The following is a 22,198-nucleotide window of genomic DNA, read 5'->3' as shown; positions in this document are numbered from 1 at the left end:
AGTTTACAATCCCAGCAGTATATCTGATGACGGGTATGGCCCAGGTATTTATAGCCTATTCATTAAACATGAAACTCAGTCAACTGAACATTTAAAAATGTGTCACAAATATGATTGACTGGTGCTAATGGTTGATAGGGGTTGCTGCCAGCGTCCTAGGTATCAACCAAGTATCTTTTAAAAATATATGATGTTCCGAGTAGTGCAGTTTTTTGCAGTTCCTCTGGTGTTATTGCAGGAAGTTGCACTTTCTTGATGTGTTTTGTAAAATTCTTGGACATGGTACCAAGTGCCCCGATGACAATGGGTATCACTGTTACATGTTTCATCCATAGCCATGTAGTTTCGATGGCCAGGTCATGATATTTCGTGATTTTTTCCAGTTCTTTTTCTTCGACTCTGGCGTCTCCTGGTACAGCGATATCGATAAACTGTACGCTTCGGTCCTCAACAACCGTTATATCTGGTGTGTTATGTTCCAAATGATGATCCGTCTGTATTCGAAAGTCCCACAAGAGCTTCACTGTCTCATTTTCGATAACTTTTTCCACTTTGTGCTCCCATGACTTTTCAGATACAGGTATGTCGTATTTTTTACATAATGACCAGTGGACTAATTTAGCAACTCGATCATGTCTAGCTTTGTAATCAGTTTGCACAATTTTGCTGCACTCACATATTAAGTGTGAAACAGTTTCAATTTTGTCATTGCAAAGTTGGCAGTTTTGATTGTCAGTGGATTTTTGTATCTTCACTTTCATGGCATTAGTTTGTAGTGCTTGTTCTTGAGCAGGAAGTATTAAACCTTCCATTTCTTTCTTGATGGTTCCTCTCTTAAGCCATGCCCATGTCAAGTTGTTATCACATTTTCCTTCAATGTTTTTCAAGTGCTGTCAATGCAGAGCTTTGGTTTTCCATCCACTTAATCTGTCATCCAACTGTTTTTCCTTATATTCTGCCTTTGTTTCTGTTGTTTTTATAATGTTCTCCATTTTCACAGCCTGCAGCAATCTTTCTGTGCTTTGGTCGGTGGTGGGTTTCTACCGGTTCACACCGGTTTGCATGAACTGGTAGCGGTAATTTGGCCTGGGTTGCTGAACCGGTAGCGACTGCTGTTGGCCACGCCCCAGAACCGGTCACCTGGTTGCCACTCGCTTGCCCCGCCTGCCAGCATGACGCTCGCTTGATGCTCACTCACCCGCTCGACGCTTGCCCCACCCATCCAAGCCCTATATATGCCTTTGCTTCGCCATGCAGCCCGCTAGTTGCCTCGCGACTCACTCCTCACGTGACCTCCCTGGCGGGACTTGCTTGTGTATGCACAGTCTGCTCTGCGGCTTGCTGAATTCGCTTTCCGCAGTGCCTGCCCCCCAAACAGAGCTGCCTCCTCCCGCCTACATTTAAGCACTAGCCTACCCCACCATCCCCGGGCTCGAGTAGGTCATGAAGCCTGCAGCGCTCGGCTAAGGCCTTGCTTGCTGCCCTCCCCCCTCCCCCCTCGTCCTCGAGTAGGTTGCGAAGCCACCTTGGCTCCATCCCAGGCAGGCCTAGGCTAATGTTAGTTTTCACCTTCCCCCCAGCCTCCAGTTTACCTTCAGGAGTCGAATCCCGAGCAGCTGGTTTGGTCGCCTGCCTGGCTGTAAGTGGAAGACATCCCATGGCTGCATCCATCTCATCGGTGAGCAACTGAATTTGCCTGCCTGCCTTTTACCTTCAATTGGATAAGTGGCTGGGTTTTTTTTCTTTATGCTTTAAAAAAAATGATTGTAATAATGTTCTTTTTAGGAATTTTTATTGTTTTTAGGAAACGTATTTTTTTAGGAAATAGAGTCACATATAATTTAGGAAATTTTAGCTGCTTTTATATGTTCAGCTTTGTGCAAGCTTTGTGCAAACTTTGTGAGATTTTATGTTTCTGTAGTGAGTGTGAATCACTACACAAACAAACAAAATCTCACAAAGTTTGCACAAAGCTGCACATATAAAAGCAAGCTATTGAGTCACATAAAACATGGTTGTGTTTTATGTGACTCAAATTCAATAGCTGCTTTCATATGTGCAGCTTTGTGAGATTTTGTGTGTGTGATAACTGGTTTTTGAGGTTCTGTAATTTTTGTGAGGTGGTTGCTTCTTGCAGCAACCACATTTTACATGACTCAATAGCTGCTTTCATATGTTCAGCTTTGTGAGCTCCTGCAGCTTGATGGGTTTTGTTTTTTTTATTGCAAAAGTTTTACAATTACATTTTCACCCCTTTTCCCCCCACCCTCAACCCACCCCAAACTTCCCAACCTCCCTAACCCACCCTAACCCTCCCCTCCCCCCAGACTTCCGCACAATATACTCATATCAGGTAAAAAAAACCCTCCTTTGTATAAAACTTGTATAAAACTTGAACCCCTCCCTCCCCCTTATAATTTTTCATCTTCATTACATTAAAATATTTCTATCTTAATATAACATTTTCAAATAAAAGCTATTTGATACTTCCTAGTTTGATATTTGTTCTGAACATAATCTATCCACTTTTTCCATTCCCATTCATAAGTCTCTTGTGAACAGTCTTTTAAATATGCTGAAATCTTCGCCATCTCTGCAAAACTGGCCATCTTCAAAATCCATTCTTCAATAGTGGGCAAAGCTTCATTCTTCCAGTATTTACCTATCAACAATCTCGCTGCTGTTATCATGTACAATATCAATTTTGTTTCACCCAATGTAAAACCCTTAACTATACCCAATAAAAACAATTGTGGAGAAAATTGAATTTTTTTCTTCAAAACATTCTGCATGACCCACCAAATTTTTATCCAAAAAGCCTTAACTTTCCTACAAGTCCACCAAACATGATAATATGTAGCATCTAAACAATCACATCTGCAACATTTTGGCTGAACATTAGGGTACATACACGACAATTTTTTGGGGTCTAAATGCCATCTATAAAACATTTTATAGAAATTTTCCCTCAAATTCTGCGACACTGTGAATTTAACATTCTGAACCCAAATTTTTTCCCATGTTTCCAACATCACTGGTTCCTCAAAATTTTGTGCCCACTTAATCATACAATCTTTAACCAATTCAGTTTCTGAATCCCTTTCTAACAAAACATTATAAAGCCTTTTAATATGCATTGGACCTTTCTCTTTTATGTGTCTAACCAATTCTTCCTCATGCAACATAATACCAGTTTTTTGGTCCTCTTTCCATCTCAATTGTAGTTGATTATATTGTAACCAAGTTAAGTTAATCCCTTCGTCCAACAGTGTCTGTAATGTCTTCAACTGCCATCTGCCCGCATCTGTAAAAAGAACCTCTTTGTATAAAACCCCCCCGAGTGACATTATATTTGTATTCCACATAATATGACCAAGATCCAGCCATAGCGGTATTTTATAATCCCATTTGAATCGGTGCTTCTTCCAAACTCTCATCAAAGAGTCTCTAAGTATATGGCTTTTAAATACTTTATCCACTTTGTTGTCATAAAATAAGTAAGCATGCCATCCAAATTCAAGATCAAAACTTTCTATATTCAGTATTCCAGTCTTTTTCCTTCCAAACCAATCACTTGCTTGCGTCAAAGCTGCTGCTTCATAATATAACTGTAGGTTTGGAAGTTTAAGGCCTCCCCTTTCTGGAACATCTTGCATAATTTTCAATTTCACTCTCGGTTTTTTCTCATTCCAGACAAACTTATTCACTCCAGTTTGCCACACTTTCAGTTGTTTATCACTTTTAAGCACCGGAATCATTTGAAACAGAAAAAGAAATCTTGGCAAAATGTTCATCTTAACTGCTGCTATTCTTCCAAGTAAAGACAGCTGCAGTTTTTTCCAAGTCTCCATATCTTTCTGCACCTCTCGCCACAACACCTCATAATTATTTTGAAACAGTTTCATATTTGATTCTGCAACCTGAACTCCTAGATATTTTACCTTTGGTACAATCTCAAAATCTGCCCTCCTTTCAAGCTCGTGTTTACGATCTTGTGTCATATTTTTAACTATCATCTTAGTTTTTTTCTGGTTCAGTCTAAAACCTGAAACTTTACCATAGTCTTGTATAATGTCCTTCATCTGGATTATTGATTCCATTGGCTGTGTTAGGGTAATGACCAGATCATCTGCAAATGCCTTTATTCTGTAATCCTCTTGCCTTATCATTATACCTTTCAAGATATTAGAGTCCCGTATTGTATTTAACAAGACTTCTAGTGTTAGAATAAATAACAGTGGGGATAACGGACATCCCTGTCTTGTTCCTTTTTCAATTTTAAACTCTGTTGTCAAACTTCCATTAATAATAATCTGTGCCTTTTGCTCTTGGTAAATTGCTGAAACCGCCTGTATAAATTGGTCCCCAAAGTCCATCTTTTTTAAAGTCTTTAATAGAAAATTCCAATCCACTCTATCAAAGGCCTTTTCCGCATCCAAAAAGACCAGCACTGCAGGTACCTGTTTATTCCTCTCAAGATATTCCAATAAGTCTATTACTTGCCTTACATTATCCTTCATATATCTACCCTCGATAAATCCCGCTTGATCATCATGAATCACCTTTTGGATTACTGGCATCAACCTGTTGGCTAGTACTTTTGCATAAATTTTATAATCAGTATTCAGAAGAGATATTGGTCTATAATTCTCCGGTTTTTTAGGACCTGCTTGCTCTTTTGGTATCAAAGAAATATAAACTGTTGTCCATGATGGGGGTATTTTACCCCCTTGTTGAATATTACAAAATAGATCTCTAAGTTGTTCCACCATTTCTGCTTGCAAAGTTTTATAATACACTGCCGTCAAACCATCCGTTCCAGGAGCTTTAGCTGTTTTTAATTGTTTAATTGCTACTATTATCTCCTCCTCTGTTATAGGATAATTCATTCTTTCCTTTTGTTGGTCAGTAATTTTTGTAACTCTTTTATTATCTAAGTATTTTTCTATAAGTCCATTCTGCACTTCATCTTTAGCATATAGTTTAGTATAATAGTCCACGAAAGCTTCTTTAATTAATTTTTGTTGAAAGATTTCTTTCCCTCCAATATCAATACTATCAATAGTCCGTGAGTTCCTGCAGCTTGATGGGTTTTGATGTGTTTCTGAATGCCCTGGGTTTTGTTTTCCTGTTTTCCTGGGTTAATCTTGGTCCCAGGTCTTTTGTCTTTCCTATCCTGGGGGTTAATTCTGCCAGGAAAGGGGAAATGGGGAAATGGGGAGTTCCAGGTGAGTTATTTTTAGCCTGATTCCCCTTATCTTAATGGCTGTAATTAAGTGTTCCATTCAGCTGGTGCTTTTGCCTGGGGTTTTCTTAAAGGGGGAAGGGCTGGCTTGAGTTTCTTGGCACTGTTTTCTGAGGTTTCTGGTGCTGTGAGGTTTCTGGCACTGTCCTTTTGGGGTATACTATACTTCCCACAATGCCTTGATGATGGTTTTTATTCCAGTGGCTTTGTCTTTCCTGTCCTTAGGGTTAGGGAAAAAACTGGTTTTATCTGCAGTCTTTTGGGGAAAACCTGTTGTTATTCTTTTGGTGTTTTCCTGGCACTGTCCTAGTTTTGGGAGGCCCGGGGGTGTATGGTCCCGCAGTTATCTACACATTAATCATAATCAAATACTAATATTATTTGCTTATCCATTTTAGTGAACTTTCCTTATATAATTGGTGTTTTCTTTTATACTTTTCAATTTCTAACATCTGTTTCTGTTAGTTAGCCATTGCTAAAACAAATCCCACGTTAAAAAGTATTCCAAGCCTTCTCCTTAATTTAAATTGTTAATTTATTCATTTCTGCACATTCCAATATTTTTTATTCATTTTCATATCTTTGTTTTTCCACTGTTGTGCAAACACAAATCTAGCAGCTGTTAACATGTGTAAAATTAAATAAGTATTCCCTTTAAAATACCCAACAATATATTTCTGGTTTTAAATCCATATCTTGCTTTACCATTGTTTCTAACCATGATTACACCACTAACTCTGGAATAGCTACTTGACTTTTACTGACCTAAATACTCAACCTAATTCATATATTCCTATTTTTTGAACTGAGGAATAAATTTCATGAAAAAGAATTCAGTATTGCTCTGTGAACGTACCTATGAAATCATTCTTCTTGATCTAACTTCTTGGCTGAAACACTTTATCTTTCTTGTTTGTTGGACCCCAATCACATCCTGAAAAGATTGTACATTGTTGGGTGAAAACAGAGATCCCTTCTGTTACCTTTAGTCCTCAGCTTACAACCACAATCAAGTCCAAAGCACAATATTGTTTTTTTTTTCTTTTCTTTTGCAGTAGTAGCCTTTAACAGGATGAAAAAGCAACAGAGTTTGACCTCTTTCTTCACCAAGAGTCCAAGACTGGAACAATCAGATACAGCAGTATTGGATCCAAAACCGTCACAAGCACCACTGCCACCACTTGAACGTGGAGAAAGCAGCAAGTCAATCTCCTCAACTGAAAGTCTTCCTGATCTTCCTGACTTCTGGACATTGCAGCAATATAGCAACTTCCAAAAGAAGTATCAGGGACTGGAAGTTTCAAACAAAAAATTAGGTTGTAAGTACTGCGCGAAACATGAGTTTGAATTAGAGAAAGGTGTTCATGTTTCCAGATAATGAAAACATTTCAAGATTGAGGCAGCAGGGACAGAGGTACAGCAAGCATCTCTTAGGGAAAAAAATGAAAGAACATTTTACATCAAAATCTCACACCATTTGCAGAGACAACATAAAACAACGGGAGCAGGATGCTATAACAAAATCAGTAGATAGGTCAACTGAAAAACATTTATCTACTACTCTTAGAGTATTTATTACAGTTTACAGTCTGGCACAAGGATGTAAACCATTTTCAGACATAGAAGGAGAGGTAGTGTAGGAAGTTAGCACCCCACCCCTTTCCTGGAAGAATATTAAAAAGGCAGAATATTATATTTCCCTGGATGAGAAATGGAGAAACATGTTTTAAAGACAAAGTAGCTTCCTGCCTCCCCCCCCCCACACACACCTTTGTTAATGGGCCAGAGGCAGAAACTCAATTCCCTCCCATCTTTGTCAATGGACCATCATTTGCAACACAATAGGACCCATCTAGGACAGAAACTCACCACATGGCACCTGGGAAGATTACATCAGCCAGCAAGGCTAGCTAAGACCCCCACCCCCTGGGAGTCTGACAACCAATCAAGATACTCTTTCAGGACCCCAGGAAGTTCAAAGCCAGAGAAAGCATAAAACCCGGGGACTCGCTGTATCTCACCCTTTTTCTGTTCAGGAACTCAAGCCATGTGATCCTGTCCACCATTAAACCATCTTTCCAAGCAGTCTCCATGTTTCCAGTGTCTCTTTCCCCACTTGGAGCAGAACCCAGAAGGATATTTCTTCCAACAATTTGGCACCCCAGATGGGACTCCAAGCTAATCTAACCAATGGACATGGCCCAGGTAAGCCTCCCTTGCTAGCAGCAGACCCATTGAGTCTGTGGGCAAGTTTTCCTGGACCTTGGCCATTTGGAACTAGGTTTTAAAGGGGTTTTGAGTGTTGAGCTCAAAGGCTGCTTGGAAAGAAGGTGAGTACCTCTACATTTTAATTTAAAGCATGGGAAATGTGTGTATGTCTCTCTGTATGTGAGGACCCTTCTCCCAATCACAGCTGGATCTTGCTTCCTCTGTGCATTTCCTAACCGCAGAAAGACCAACAGTCTGGAGAGCATGGGGGTTTTGCCAGAGCACAGGACCTTCTGTTAGGGAAGGAGGAAGTGTGTGGGGGGGATTCCATCTGGAAAACAGTCTGATTTCACCTCTTTGAGTGACCTCTAGCCGCACCTCTGCCTACTGCTAGCTCCACCGAGCTGTGACTGGAAGGATAGAGAAAGCAAGGGGGGGGTCGCCAAACGTGGAACTTTGTGTTTAAAAGGAATGGAAGCCGAGCGAAAGCCAAGCGAAAGTGAAAGGGGAATTAAAAGTAGAAAAAGGAGTCCCCAGTGTATTCCAAGAAAGCAGCCCAGAGTATATGTGTATTGAAGTGGGGGAGGTGCTAGTACTATCTGTAGGGGCAGCCAAGTCCTCCTGGATCTCTTTTTGATTCAAAAACCTAGCAGAATTCCCTAAATAGGAAGGGGCCCGTACTTCATGAGGGAATCAAAGTCCTTCCCAGAACCTTTTTTCTGAAAACCGAAGGAGTGTCGCCCGGCTACAGCCAAAGTGAACCTTACATTCCAAGGACCATGGAAAGCAGTGGCTCAAGGGTGATGGGAAATCCCCTGAAAGAGTTGATTGTGGCCTAGGATGCCAGGCGGATGCCAATGTTACCTGGCATGAGCAAAAGGAAAGCTCGGAAATTGTGCAAAAAATGGGCTATGCTAAGAGAGAACACGGGGAGACAAATTTGGCTAAATAAAGGTACTTAAAGGAAAAGGGAAATGTATAAATAGGAATGTTGGGGGTTTTGTTTGTTTTGTCTGTTTGTCTCTTTCTCTGTCTTCTATGCAACCATGTGATATGTTTAAGATTTGTGCCTTCCCTAATTTAACTGAGATTTATGGCGGGAATGATCAGTGTGTGTGTAAATCTCAGAGTTCTGTTTTCTTCTCTTTGTCCTCCTTGTTTTTGTGTGTGTGTGTCTAAGTCTTTGTGCGCCCTCGAGGTAATTGTAACTGTAAAATGTATCTGATCCCTAGAGACAAGAATTTTAAATTGTTAGAGAAAAAAAGAAGGTTGAAACAGTGAAAAATGGGGGAGAGAGAGAAAAAAGAAAGAGCCTTTACCCTGTGTTTGTCTGGCCAACAAGAACAGAGTAAAGAGAACTTTTCATTTTCATCTTTTTTTTTCTCCTTCCCTCTCTGTATCTTAAAGTAACAACTCAAGTTTATGAGGAAACGTTTTAAGTTCATTTACAAGAAAAAAAAATCAGTCTTGCACTCACTGTATGTGTTTAAATGGTTTTACCTGTTCATCTTTTTCCCGAAGTATGTGAATCCAGTTTTTTCTTTCTCATCTGTTGTGTCTCCATTTTGTGGAAACTGCATTATCTGTTTAGTAACTGCAATACTGATGTGTTGTTGTTTCTTTTCAAACTCTGCCTGCAAGCTATCTACCCCCCCATCTCTAATCCTGTTACAATGCCTTTCCTGGGAAGATTACCTACACAAGGGGGGGAGGGGACCCTGTTCTAATGTCTTTCAGCCCTGAACAAATGACTCTACAACCTGTGAAAGCAGAGCACATGGATCCAGATGCTGCCTCCAGAGGAGACCCTCCATCTGTTTGAACCAGGAATTGGGTTTGAATCCAGCCTCCACTGAAAGTCATCACAGGAACCAGAGTGGGGCAGACCTTCCCAAGCCTGACTGACCAGCCTTACCACCAAGCACGTCACCCAGCAGACATGAAAAAAAAGACCCTGAGTTGTATAAAGACCAAAAGACTCTTTTCAATCCCCAGAAGACACTCTGGAGAGACTATGGGGGAGGGTGGAAATTCATTGTAAGGTTTTCTTTCTTGTCCCATTTATATTGTAATCAGTTTATTGTAAGAATTGTATTTGGGAGTGGTTGCCACAGCAAGTTATGTACACCTTAGATTTCTGTCTGGTGGGGAGGAGAAATATGTCCAAAATGTTTGTATTGCCTGTATTGTAAAAGTAGCTGCATACACATGCACACATAGAGAGACACACTATTCAGAATTAGACTGAAACTATTCTCTTCACTTACCTCCACACAAAGCTTCTCCTAGGTTGATTTTTGCTCTGTGGCACTAAAAGCCCAAGGAGTCATATCTCCCTGCTAATTCCATGGGGGAGGGGGCAATCTCCCTCAGGCAATTCCCTCACTTGAAGAGATAGCAGAAAAGTGATATCCAAAACCCAAGCCCTGACTGTGACTCACAAATGATGCTGCCCAGTTGCCCAGTAAAGAAAGATATGTTGCATTGGTGGTCTCATGAGTAGAAGTCCCAGGGCTCATTGTGTGTAATTAAAAAAAAGAAAAAAGAAAAAAAAGCCTGGATTGCACAGACTAACCTCAATTAGGACTCACAAATCCTGGATGCACTAAAGTAAGAGCTAGGGCAGGTTCAAGTAACCATCCCTTGGAAATGGGCAGCCTGCAATTTAAAGGAAAATCATGGCTGTGAAAAATTTTGGGACGTGTGCTTGCTTGAAATCTGACTGGAAGCTCACAGAAAGCGATATCTGAAATCTGAAATTAATTGGCATAGAAATTGGATACTGTAAAATTCTTACCAGAACTTTTCTCCTGGCTGCTAGACCTTCATGGTTGAAAGCTTTTGGAAGCCACTGAAGGAATCCCTTTTCTGTTGCCCCTATCCATACCTTCCCCTTTGCATAAAACAATTAAAAGCACCCATCAAGTCTCCCTGATCTGATCAGTTTTAATCTTTTGCCAAGAACTTGTTTCAAAACTCACGTTTTGAAAAAAAAAAGTAGGGATTGTAGGAAGTTAGCACCCCACCCCTTTCCTGGAAGAATGAAATATTTTAGGAAATATTAAAAAGGCAGAATATTATATTTCCCTGGATGAGAAATGGAGAAACATGTTTTAAAGACAAAGTAGCTTCCTGCCTCCCCCCCCCACACCTTTGTTAATGGGCCAAAGGCAGAAACTCAATTCCCTCCCATCTTTGTCAATGGACCATCATTTGCAAAAACAATAGGACCCATCTAGGACAGAAACTCACCACATGGCACCTGGGAAGATTACATCAGCCAGCAAGGCTAGCTAAGACCCCCAACCCCTGGGAGTCTGACAACCAATCAGGATACTCTTTCGGGGCCCCAGGAAGTTCAAAGCCAGAGAAAGCATAAAACCCGGGGACTCGCTGTATCTCACCCTTTTTCTGTTCAGGAACTCAAGAAATGTGATCCTGTCCACCATTAAAACATCTTTCCAAGCAGTCTCCATGTTTCCAGTGTCTCTTTCCCCACTTGGAGCAGAACCCAGAAGGATATTTCTTCCAACAGTAGAATTGCTAACTACAATTGGAGTAGATCAGGGGTGGGTTCTACTTACCTTTACTACCGGTTCGCAACGGGATTGCGTGCGCAAGCCAAGCTTCTGCGCATGCGCAGATCGCCTTTGACGACATCCAGGGCGGTGGGCGGAGCCTCCCGCTGGTTTTACTACCGGTTCTTGCAAACCGGTCTGAACTGGGGGCAACCCACCACTGGAGTAGATCTGGGAGTAGGATTGCATTCACGGAGAACTGCAGTGAAAATAATTGATTTCATTGCAAAAGAAATTATAACCGAAATGTTTATCAGCATTATTGCACAGAATCTGAAAGTGTGTTTGATCATTGACGAAGCCTCAACGCTATCATGCAAACCGGTTGTGATAGTTTTCATAAAAGTTGAGGATTCAGATAACCCACCAACAGTTTTTCTTGAGCTTGTTGAATTGGAAAAACAAGATGCAGAAACAATATGTACTTCAGTTATGGAGAGTTTACATAAGGTTGGGTTTACTACGGACTATCTACAAAAAAATTTAATAGCATTTTGCTCTGATGGTGCCAGCGTTATGCTTGGGAGAAAATCTGGAGTGAGCACTAGAACAGCAAAAGAGTTTCCAAACATCATTATATGGCACTGTTTAAACCATCGCCTCCAACTTGTTTTAGATGACTCCATAAAGGGCATTAAGCAACTAAACCACTTTAAAATATTTATTGACAAGATACACACCACTTTTTATAAATCCTGTAAGAGCCAGACGGAACTTTTCAACATATCTGAACAACTTGGACTTGAAATCGTAAAGATTGGTAGAGTTTTGGGACCAAGATGGGCTGCCTGTAGTTTGAGGTCAACCGTAGCTGTGTGGCGTGCTTAACCAGTGCTACATCAGTATTTTCATGCGAATGAAAAATACTCGGGTATGGGGGACTTCTGGTTGGTGACTCGTGGTGTTATAGCGTGGTGAGAGTGATCGCTCTCTCCCACTGCCACTTAATGCAACGTTTTGGGGACCGTTCGAGGCGTGGAAGCCTGGAGGGCTTCGCGGACAATAGTGGGGCTTCGGTGAGTTGAGTGGCGGAGCGCAAACCCACCCGGCGCGACCGATTTCCACTGTCAAGCTAACGGGGCGCGTCTGCCTCTTAATGGCAGACCTGAAGCCACGATAGCCAACAAGAGGGGAAGCAAAGATTCCGGGAAAGAGAGGCGAGTACACCAGCAACCACTTTCTCCAGAGCGCGCTTGAGATCGGGAGATCGGATAAAGCTTCGCTGGCCGGGTCGGAGTGGAAGGGCTCAAAAGAGGAAAAAAGCGGTGACTGAAAGAAAGGAGGAGGATTGACAGCTAAAAAGATTGCAGACAGGCTGGCAAGAAAGAAGGAGGAAAGATCGGCAAGCGGACCAGCAGCACTACCTTTTTGGATTTAATTTGCTGCATAGATCGAGCTCTAAGGACGTGGGGAAGAGATTCTGCTGACTGGAGAGGAGACCGACCGGAAATTTAGGACCGGAAGTGCAACCATACTTGATACCAATGAGAGGAATAACGAAGAGCCAGAGAGGAAGGAAGGAGCACCAGGAAGAGAACAACGGAATAATTAAACTTATTTTTTACAAGGTGTTGGAGATCCTGAAGAAGCGAGAAGTAGAAGGGTGATATTAAATCAATGTACTTTCTCGCATAGACTCTAATAAGTGTGGTACTTGAAGGGACTAAGAAGACCTGAATTTAAATCTGTATTAATACATATTGTTATTACTTTAAAAATAGTCTAAGACTAAGACTATAATATATACATATTTATTCTTCTTTTTTTCCCCTTTCTACACATTTAAAGTATTCAAAATATTTATATAAGTATTTAAATTATTCAAAGTATTTATATATTCAAAGTATTAAAAGCAGTAATACAACATAGCTAATTAATATATCTAAATACCTGTATAGACATATTAGAACCTATTATTTTCTATTTATTTACCTATTTATATACCTACCTATATACCTATTTATATATATATTTATTTAACTATTTACTTATTTATATATCTATCATTTATTTATCAGCTACTCTTTATGTCTTGTTTTTCTATTTTTCATGGCTGTGAGCATAGAGTGGCTATTGATTGACTATTGATTGACTATTGTGTTTAATATTATTAAGGATTAACTTTATAAAATAATGATTTAATTTATAACATCAATTAATTAAGGGTCTACTGATTGGACATTGAGTATTAATTTATTGATAATATATATTGGTATTTTCTTTCTAAGAATTGAGAATCTAATTAATTGATAATTAGGAGTTGAGCTAAATTAGAAACACAGTTTTCAAATAATGATTAGTCAACAAAGCTAAGTAGTGGGCAGCATAGTGGAGAAAAGGTCGATTATATCATTTCTACTTGTCTTGTAAATTGGGAATATCTTATAAAAAAAAATTCTTTTCTTTAGTACTGTTAAACTAAGCAAGGGAAGTCAATTAGTGGATGACGGTTTGGAGGAACATAGAAAGGATAGTCAAAGAACAGGCAAAAGTGCTTAGGGAGATGACAAGTTTTGCATCCACTGCGGCAAAAACAGGAAAGAAAGTAACCTCCAGCGTCTCAAGTCCCACAATTATAATGTCATCCCCTGCAACCCAAAAATCGATGGAAGGGCTACCAAAAATTGAGAAAACATCAGTGATCCCAACAATGCAAGCGATGCAGGCATCATTAGCAATGATTCAAGAGACAATGCTCTTAATGCAAGAGAAAATGTCTAATAATCATCAGGAAATGAAAACAGACATACAAGGCATTGACCAGAAAATGGGTGACATACAACAAGCCATTCTAAAGAACGAACAGAGAATACAAAAAATAGAATCTAAGGTGGAACAACAAGAGAAAGATTTAGAGACAGTAGATCAAAAATTAATGGCCCAGAATAGGGATCTGGAGGAATCGATTACGCAGTTGGAAATGGACAAGGCCTCTTTCTATCTACGTTTCCAAAACGTTACAGAAGACAAGGACGAAAATTTAGGACAAGTAATGGCGGAATTAATAGCGGAGGTGCTCCAACAGGATCCAAACGACATAATAAAAGAATTGGACGAGGTGTACAGAATACAGACGAATTACGCTAGACGGAACAAACTACCCAGAGAGGTACATATAAGGTTCACACGAAAGAAAGTTAAGGATATCTTTTATAAAATGGTAAAAGAAGAACCGATTAATTATAAGGAAAAGGAGGTGATTGTTCTGAAGCAAGTGCCGAGGAGGGTGAGAGAACAACGAAGAGACTACAGATTCCTGGCCACACAGCTGAATAAAAGGAATATACTTTTTAGATGGAGCTTGCCGGAGGGTATGCTGATTACCTGGCAAGGGAGGAGAATTAAAATAAATAGTCTGGTGGAGGCTCAAGAATTCCTTGACCAACTGAGAGGGTCAGAAGACGAACAAAGTAGCAAAGAGGAACTGGAAGCTGCTACTACAGAAGAAGAACTCACCCAAAGAAGATCCCAAGAAGAGGTCCCGACGGGGAAAGAGAGCACGGAGGAGAAAGAAAAGGAAGAGAAAGAAAGTAGCGAAGCAGGGAAGAAACAAAGACCTCAAAGAGCAGTTCGAGCTAATACAAACCTCAAATTTAAGTAAATCAATACAAGGCAACAAGGATGGACGATTGGAAAATCCTATCGATTAATGTAAATGGACTTAACGATCATAAAAAAAGAAAAACCTTCTTTAACAAATTAGTTATACAAAATGCAGACATAGTCTGCCTTCAGGAGGTACACATTAAACAAGAACACATAAAATATTTGGAACATAAAAAATTGGGGAACCTTTATACCTCTTTAGCCATGAAGAAAAAGAGAGGGGTGGCACTATATATTAGAAAAGAGATAAAGACAGAATTGAAATATGCAGACCCCAAAGGTAGATTACTAATTGTTGAAATTGAGAGGGGCAATTCGGCAATATTAATAGCAGCGATCTATGCCCCAAACAAAAATTTGAAAGAGTTTTATAACAAAACAAGAGAAATAATAAGAGGATTGGATAACAACAATATCTGTATCATTGGGGATTTCAACGGAGTGGCAGATGCGTACAAAGATCACAAAAGACCCAGAGGTCAAAAGAAAATAAGGAAAAATTTACCAAAAACTTTCTTCGACTTAGTGGATGAATTAAACCTTGTAGATATCTGGCGAACACTACACCCCAATAAGAGACAATACACCTTTTATTCTAACCCCAATAAATCATGGTCTAGAATAGACATGATGTGGGTAAGCAGGAACTTGGGCATGGACATTGCGTCAGCGGAAATCTTACCCAATACCTGGGCAGACCACAATCCACTGGAAATCAGATGGAAAAGTAGATATAAGAGAAAAAACACAAGATGGAGAATGAATACACAATTTTTGCGAGAAAAAAAAATATTGATAAAGTCAAGAGGGAGTTAGAAATCTTTTTTGAAGAAAATGAAAAAGAACCAATGGACCGGGGGATAATTTGGGATACGATGAAGGCCTATTTAAGAGGCCTAATGATATCATACGGAGCATACAGAAATAAAGAGAGGAGAGAAACTCAAAGAATATTGCTAGAAGAACTGGCAAAGGCAGAGAAAGAGGCGCAACAAAACCCTGACAATGAAACAACAAAAGAAAACTGGATGAACATTCGTCACAAATTAAATATAATAGATCAAGAAAAACTAGCATATAATATTAAGAGAACAAAACAATATTACTTCGAGAATGCCAACAAGCCAGGAAGGTGGTTATCCTACAGAATCAAAAAAGAGAGAGAGAAAGGAATTATTCTCCAACTAGAAGACACCGAAGGCCATATCACAACTAAAGAAGAAGAAAAATTGGAAATAGCATGCGAATTCTATGCGTCTTTATATAAAGAAGAAGATATACCCAAAGAGAAAGTAAAACAATATTTATTGGAGCAGGGAATGCCACAGATTGGAGAGGAGGAAAAAGAGATGTTGAACAAAGAGATCACATTAACAGAGTTAAAGACTGCAATTGCCAAATTGAAAAAGAACAAATCTCCGGGCCCGGATGGATTCCCAGGGGAATTATACAAAAATTTAGAACTAGAAGACATTCTACTCCCAAGAATGCTCCAAATTTTTAATGAGGCCTTAATGAAAAACAAAATACCAGAATCTTGGAGAGAGGCCTATATTACACTTTTACCAAAAGAAGGATCGGATACCAAATTGATACAGAATTATAGGCCAATTTCACTTCTCAATACTGATTATAAAATATACATGAATATATTAGCGGAAACATTAAAAAGAATTCTCAATAAGATAATACATAGCGATCAGAATGGATTCCTCCCAGGGAGGCAAATTAGGAATAACACAAGGACGATTCTGGATGTGATAGAATATTATGAGGAACACCCGGAAAAAGAGGTGGCATTAGTTTTTTTAGACGCACAGAAGGCTTTCGACAATTTGAACTGGGAGTTTATAAAGCAACAACTGAACATAATGGGATTTGGACAAAATTTTACAAATACAATAAATACGATTTATGAAAAGCAAAAGGCCAATATTTTAGTAAACGGTGAGCTTACCAAAACATTTCAGATCAGCAAAGGAGTAAGACAGGGATGCCCAATGTCACCACTTTTGTACATATTGGCATTAGAAGTGTTATTGAAGAAGATTAGAGAGAGTGATCAAATCAAAGGGCTTAAAATCAGGAAGGAAACATATAAAGTTCAAGCGTTTGCGGACGACGTTGTCCTAATTATGGAAGAACCGGTGGAAACAGGCATACAAATATTGGAAACACTCGATAAATATGGAGAAGTAGCAGGACTCAAATTAAATAAATCTAAAACCAAAATGCTCACCAAAAATATGACGAAAAACCAGAAAGATGCCCTGGAGGAATCTATGGGAATCCAAATTGTGAAAAAAGTTAAATATTTGGGAGTATGGATCTCAACAAAGTACCTGGCCCTCAAAGAGGACAATTATGTCCCCTTGGTAAAAAGCATAAAACAAGATTTAGAGAAGTGGGGGAAGTTACAAATTTCCTTCCTTGGGAGGATAGTGACAATTAAAATGAGCATCTTACCCAAATTGTTGTACCTGTTCCAAACAGCGCCAATTAAATTTGATAAAAAAATTTTTAGTGAACTTAATACTACTATTAGGAAGTTTATTTGGGGAGGAAAAAAGCCAAGAATAGCAATTAGGAGCTTACAAGATAAAAAAAATAGAGGAGGGCTTGGATTACCAATATGAGAAACATATCACAAAGCAGCAATTCTTGTTTGGTTAAAAGAATGGGCGACGTTAGCGAACAAAAGAATTCTAACGCTAGAAGGGCATGATCTCCAGATGGGTTGGCATGCCTATTTATGGGAAACCGGGAAAAAAACCAAAACACATTTCAACAAACATAATGTCAGCGTTCCAAATTAGGCTCTCTTCCAGCGCTGACATAACAAGATGAACTTTTACCTAGTTTTGTATGTACAGATAGTGTTTCCTGGGAGACGAGGGTGGGGGCTACATTCCTGTGAAAAGAACGTGCCGGGAGGTAGAGATGGATCTGCATGATGGCCAATGGGACATTGGGGTTGGAGAGCGGAAGAGGAGGGGGTTGGAAGGAGGGGCCAGTTTGGCTGCAAAAATGAAATCAGGATTGTCGGCTTTTTATGTTCTTAAATAAAAATGTTTCATTAGAGAGATTGCGCTTGAAAATGAAACTCATTTAAGATAGCACCGAAACCTGACAGACAGCCAAACTCTCCTCCAAATCCAGGCTGGCTGAGTTTAAATCATCCCGTTCCCTCCCAGACATCTGGTCAGACGGACTATGGCTGAAGCCAAGCTCTCGGAGGAAAGCCTGCTTCAAGAAACGGGAGGAGCAGAAGCGGTCGTGATTCCAGCCAACTTGGAAAATACAAAGGTAAAAGATAAAGAAAAACCCCTAAGTGAATTGGGAAGGGCGAGCTGGGGATGGGAATGGCAGCGAAGCCCAGACAAGGCAGCACCTCCCCACCCCAGGATGAGAGACGAGGCAGAGGACTACCAACACCAAGGCTGGCCCTCCAGAGCTCAGCACAGAGAGGAGAGGGCAGAGAGGGAGGAACCACCCCAGTTCAGAGGGAAATTCGATGGTGACCCAGACAACCTCATCCAATTCCTCGATTCAGCTGAGATATACATAGAGCGGTTCGGACACCTCTACCCTTTCCCCAGAGCCCTAGTGAATGCTATCTCGGAAGGGCTGGAGGGAGAAGCAAAGAGGTGGTCAGCATCACTCTACAAATACAGGGCCCCCCAGCTACAAAATGCGGATGGGTTCTTGCAACTATTGAGAGCCCGTTATGAGGAGGAGGAGGAGGACCCCTATGTGGAAGACGAGCTCAGAAACCTAATGCAGAGGGGGAAGCCTATCAGAGAGCATATCCGTGAATTCAGGAGAGTCATTGGGACACTGCCTCCCCTACCAGAGCGATTGCTGGTGTATTTTTTTAGAACAAGCCTAGATAAAAGAATTTCCCAAGTGACTGCCTATCGTGACATCCCAAACCGACTCGCTGAATGGTTCCGGGTAGCGATAAAAGTCGACAGAGGGCTGCGGGCGAGTGACACGTCAAAACCACCAGAGGAAAAGGAGAGAGGCCGACCAGACCAGGGGCCACTCAACAGACGAGAAACCCCAACATCACAGCCCTCCTACAGACCAACTGCCCCACGGAGCCCACTGAAATGCTACAGATGTGGAGGAAGCGGCCACATAGCAGCAAGATGTGGAACGCCTAGACCGGGACCAGCTCCACCACCCAAAGCACGACCGGAACGAGGGCCCAAGCGCGTCACCCACGTACCGCGGGAAGCTCCCCAAATCCCTGAGTTTTTCGCTCATCTGACCGAAACCAGAGGAATCCCAGTGGAGGGAGATCAGTCCCCCGAACCCTATGACACAGAAGACGAAGGCGAGGATGACCCGATGGTGAGTGGACCCGTCCATCCTTTTCTTTTCCCCATACGCCTAACAGCCCCCAAAACAGGGGCCCAAGAGACTTTCCAAGCCCTAATAGACTCGGGTAGCACACGGTGCCTAATCAACCTACCCACAGTTCTAAAATTGGGAATCCGAGCTAAACAGCTCAAACAACCAATTCGCTTCGAGCAAGTTGATGGGTCCCTAGTGGGAGGAACGTACGCCACACACTTGACTGAACCCGTGAGACTAGAACTCGCAGATCACTGGGAGACGATCCGCTTCATAATAGCCCCCAAGATGACAGAACCAGTCATATTGGGACTCTCATGGCTCGACAAATGGGGCCCAATCATTTGGTGGCAAGAGGGAACCCGCAGGCTGAGAATAGCAAAGGGGCTGATGAGACTAATCTTGTTGTGTTTTCCCTATGGGATAGGTGATGTCGCAGAAGTGAAGGGAGAGGGGCCGGATGTCAGCGTTCCAAATTAGACTCTCTTCCAGCGCTGACATAACAAGATGAACTTTTACCTAGTTTTGTATGTACAGATAGTGTTTCCTGGGAGACGAGGGTGGGGGCTACATTCCTGTGAAAAGAACGTGCCGGGAGGTAGAGATGGATCTGCATGATGGCCAATGGGACATTGGGGTTGGAGAGCGGAAGAGGAGGGGGTTGGAAGGAGGGGCCAGTTTGGCTGCAAAAATGAAATCAGGATTGTCGGCTTTTTATGTTCTTAAATAAAAATGTTTCATTAGAGAGATTGCGCTTGAAAATGAAACTCATTTAAGATAGCACCGAAACCTGACACATAAATTGAGGGACATATTGAAGTCAACGTGGGAAGAAATAAGACGAAAACACTACACTAAAATTCCCAGCTGGCATTCAACCATGGAGGCGATAATTTACCCAAATGTCCTGGACTATGGTAAAACTGTAAAATATAAAGAAATCCTAGATGAGGCAGGGAACCTCAAAACATTAGAACAATTAAAAGAACAGGGCACTTTTGTTGAATGGTGGACATACGCACAGATAAAATCAAGATACAAAAAAGATAAAGAACAATACGGTATAGAAATGGGAAGCAAAGATTTTGATAAAATTTGGATGGGTACAGATAATAAATTATTAGCTAAAATATACAACTATTTAGTAGAATATGACCTGATGGAAGAAGTGGTTAAAGGCCCAATGCTAGCATGGGCCAAAAACATTGGGAAAAACATAAATCTGGAAGAATGGGATCAAATATGGAACAACAATATAAAACTTACCAAGGCAACTACTTACAAGGAGAACCAGTATAAGATGATTTATAGGTGGCACCTAGCACCAGCTAGGATTGCCAAGATTTACCCTAACTCAAACCCAAAGTGTTGGAAGTGTGGACACCAGCAAGGTACCTTTTACCACCTTTTACCAAAAAAATATTGGAAGATGATTTGCAATTGGCTTTCAGAAATAATAGGTGAAACCTTTGAATTAGACCCTAAAACACTTCTCCTGGGAATCCTTAAAACGGAAATGGCAAAAAAGAAGAAATACTTGGCAGTGCATATAATAACAGCAGCAAGAATCGCTTTCGCTCAACAATGGAAAGAGAAAAATATACCAACTAAGGGACAAGTAATCGGCAAAATAATGGAATGTGCCGAGATGAATAAATTAACATTAGAAATTAATGACAGAGAAGATTCGGATTATTACAGCGTATGGGATAAGTGGTACGGGTGGTTAGAGAAGAGGAAATTGAAATAAAAAGGAAAGAGACCAGAGCAAGTACAAGAAATAGAAAAATGAAATAATAAGAGAAGATGTACTGTGGATGGTAGGAAATATAATAAGGCAAGGAAAGGTTACATGGGTAAGCAAAAGACATAACTTATGTATTTACTAATTTATTGTTAAAGATTATCATATATACATGTACTAAAAATGATATGTGAACACAATTTTTTTTTTTGTTTGTTTTTTACCATGTAACTGGTTTGCAAAGATTACCTACTTATGTATAATATGTACAATTTGTATTTATTTCTTTTTCCATACTATGTAACCGGATGGATAAAATTGTATTATTATAATTTCTTACAATAAAACATTTAAAAAAAAAAAAAAAGAAAGAAAAATACTCGGGTATGGCTGCCCGTCTGAAAACTATATATTTTTAAAATGATTTGGCATTGATTGATATTCTAAACGAAATTTCTCTTCTGTCAAATGCACTGCAAGGAAAAAATACAGACATCATAAAGGCTGAAAAACTTGTGCTGAGATCAATTAAAGCATTTCAAATGCTTAGACAGGGAAAGGGTCAATACGAAAATAAGGTTGATGGAGTAATTGCTTCAGAAGCCTTCAAAAATATAAAATTTGTACAAAATCATCGATTTGTCGGACTTCCTCGGGAAAAACTTTTGGAAAGCATCATAACCAATTTGAAGAAAAGACTAATGGATTGTGAATATTTAAAGACAGGTAGCCAATTGCAAGACACGAATAAATTACGATTTCTCAATTTTTTGGAGCCAGATTACTGGAATACTGAAGAAGTAGTAGTTCCATGGCCAGAAGCCGAAGAACAATTGCTTGAATTTACTGACATTTTTAATTACCAAATTAATATGAATGATTTTAGAGATTTTGTAGAAAATGTTTTAAAAGATCCGAAGAACTATGCAATTCCTGACAGTATTAAAAAAGCTAACGTTATTGTCAGAACAATTGCTGTTAAGTTCAGCAGAAGCGGAAAGGGGTTTTTCAAAAATGAACCTCATATGTTCAGAACAGAGAAGTCGCCTAACTGTTTCCAACATAAGCAGCCTGATGACCATTAGTGTGATTGGCCTACCTCTACAAGAATGGGACCCTACTCCCACCATCAGACAATGGTTAAGAGCACACCATCACACAGCCGATCATCCGAGATTCAAGATTAAGAAAAGTGCAAGTGAGGAGGGCGGCAATTAAAGAATGATGTGAAAACATCTTAAAGACAAATAACACTTTTATGTAAGTACTTGTGTACCTCTTTTATTGTTTTATTCTTATTTAAGTAGTAAGTGCACGAAATTAAAAACTTCCTATTTGTATAGCTTCTTTTTTCAGGTCATTCATTAGGGCAAAGAATTCAGTGATGTCGACTTGGCCACTCCCACCCAGTCACATGACCGCCAAGCCACTCTTACCAAGTCACATGACTGCCAAGCC

The 22,198-nt window shown here is 40.2% G+C and overlaps 1 pseudogene; it reads left to right on the top strand.

Annotated features, from left to right (window-relative positions):
* The first annotated feature begins 35 nt into the window (after positions 1-35).
* Positions 36-21,991, top strand: LOC139317600 (E3 SUMO-protein ligase KIAA1586-like; annotated as a pseudogene).
* The last annotated feature ends 207 nt before the right edge of the window (positions 21,992-22,198 follow it).

Source organism: Pituophis catenifer, unplaced genomic scaffold, assembly GCF_029215685.1.
Source record: "Pituophis catenifer annectens isolate HBS135680 unplaced genomic scaffold, rPitCat1.0.hap2 SCAF_5, whole genome shotgun sequence".
Taxonomy (NCBI): domain Eukaryota; kingdom Metazoa; phylum Chordata; class Lepidosauria; order Squamata; family Colubridae; genus Pituophis; species Pituophis catenifer.
This window is presented reverse-complemented; position numbering and strand designations above follow the sequence as displayed.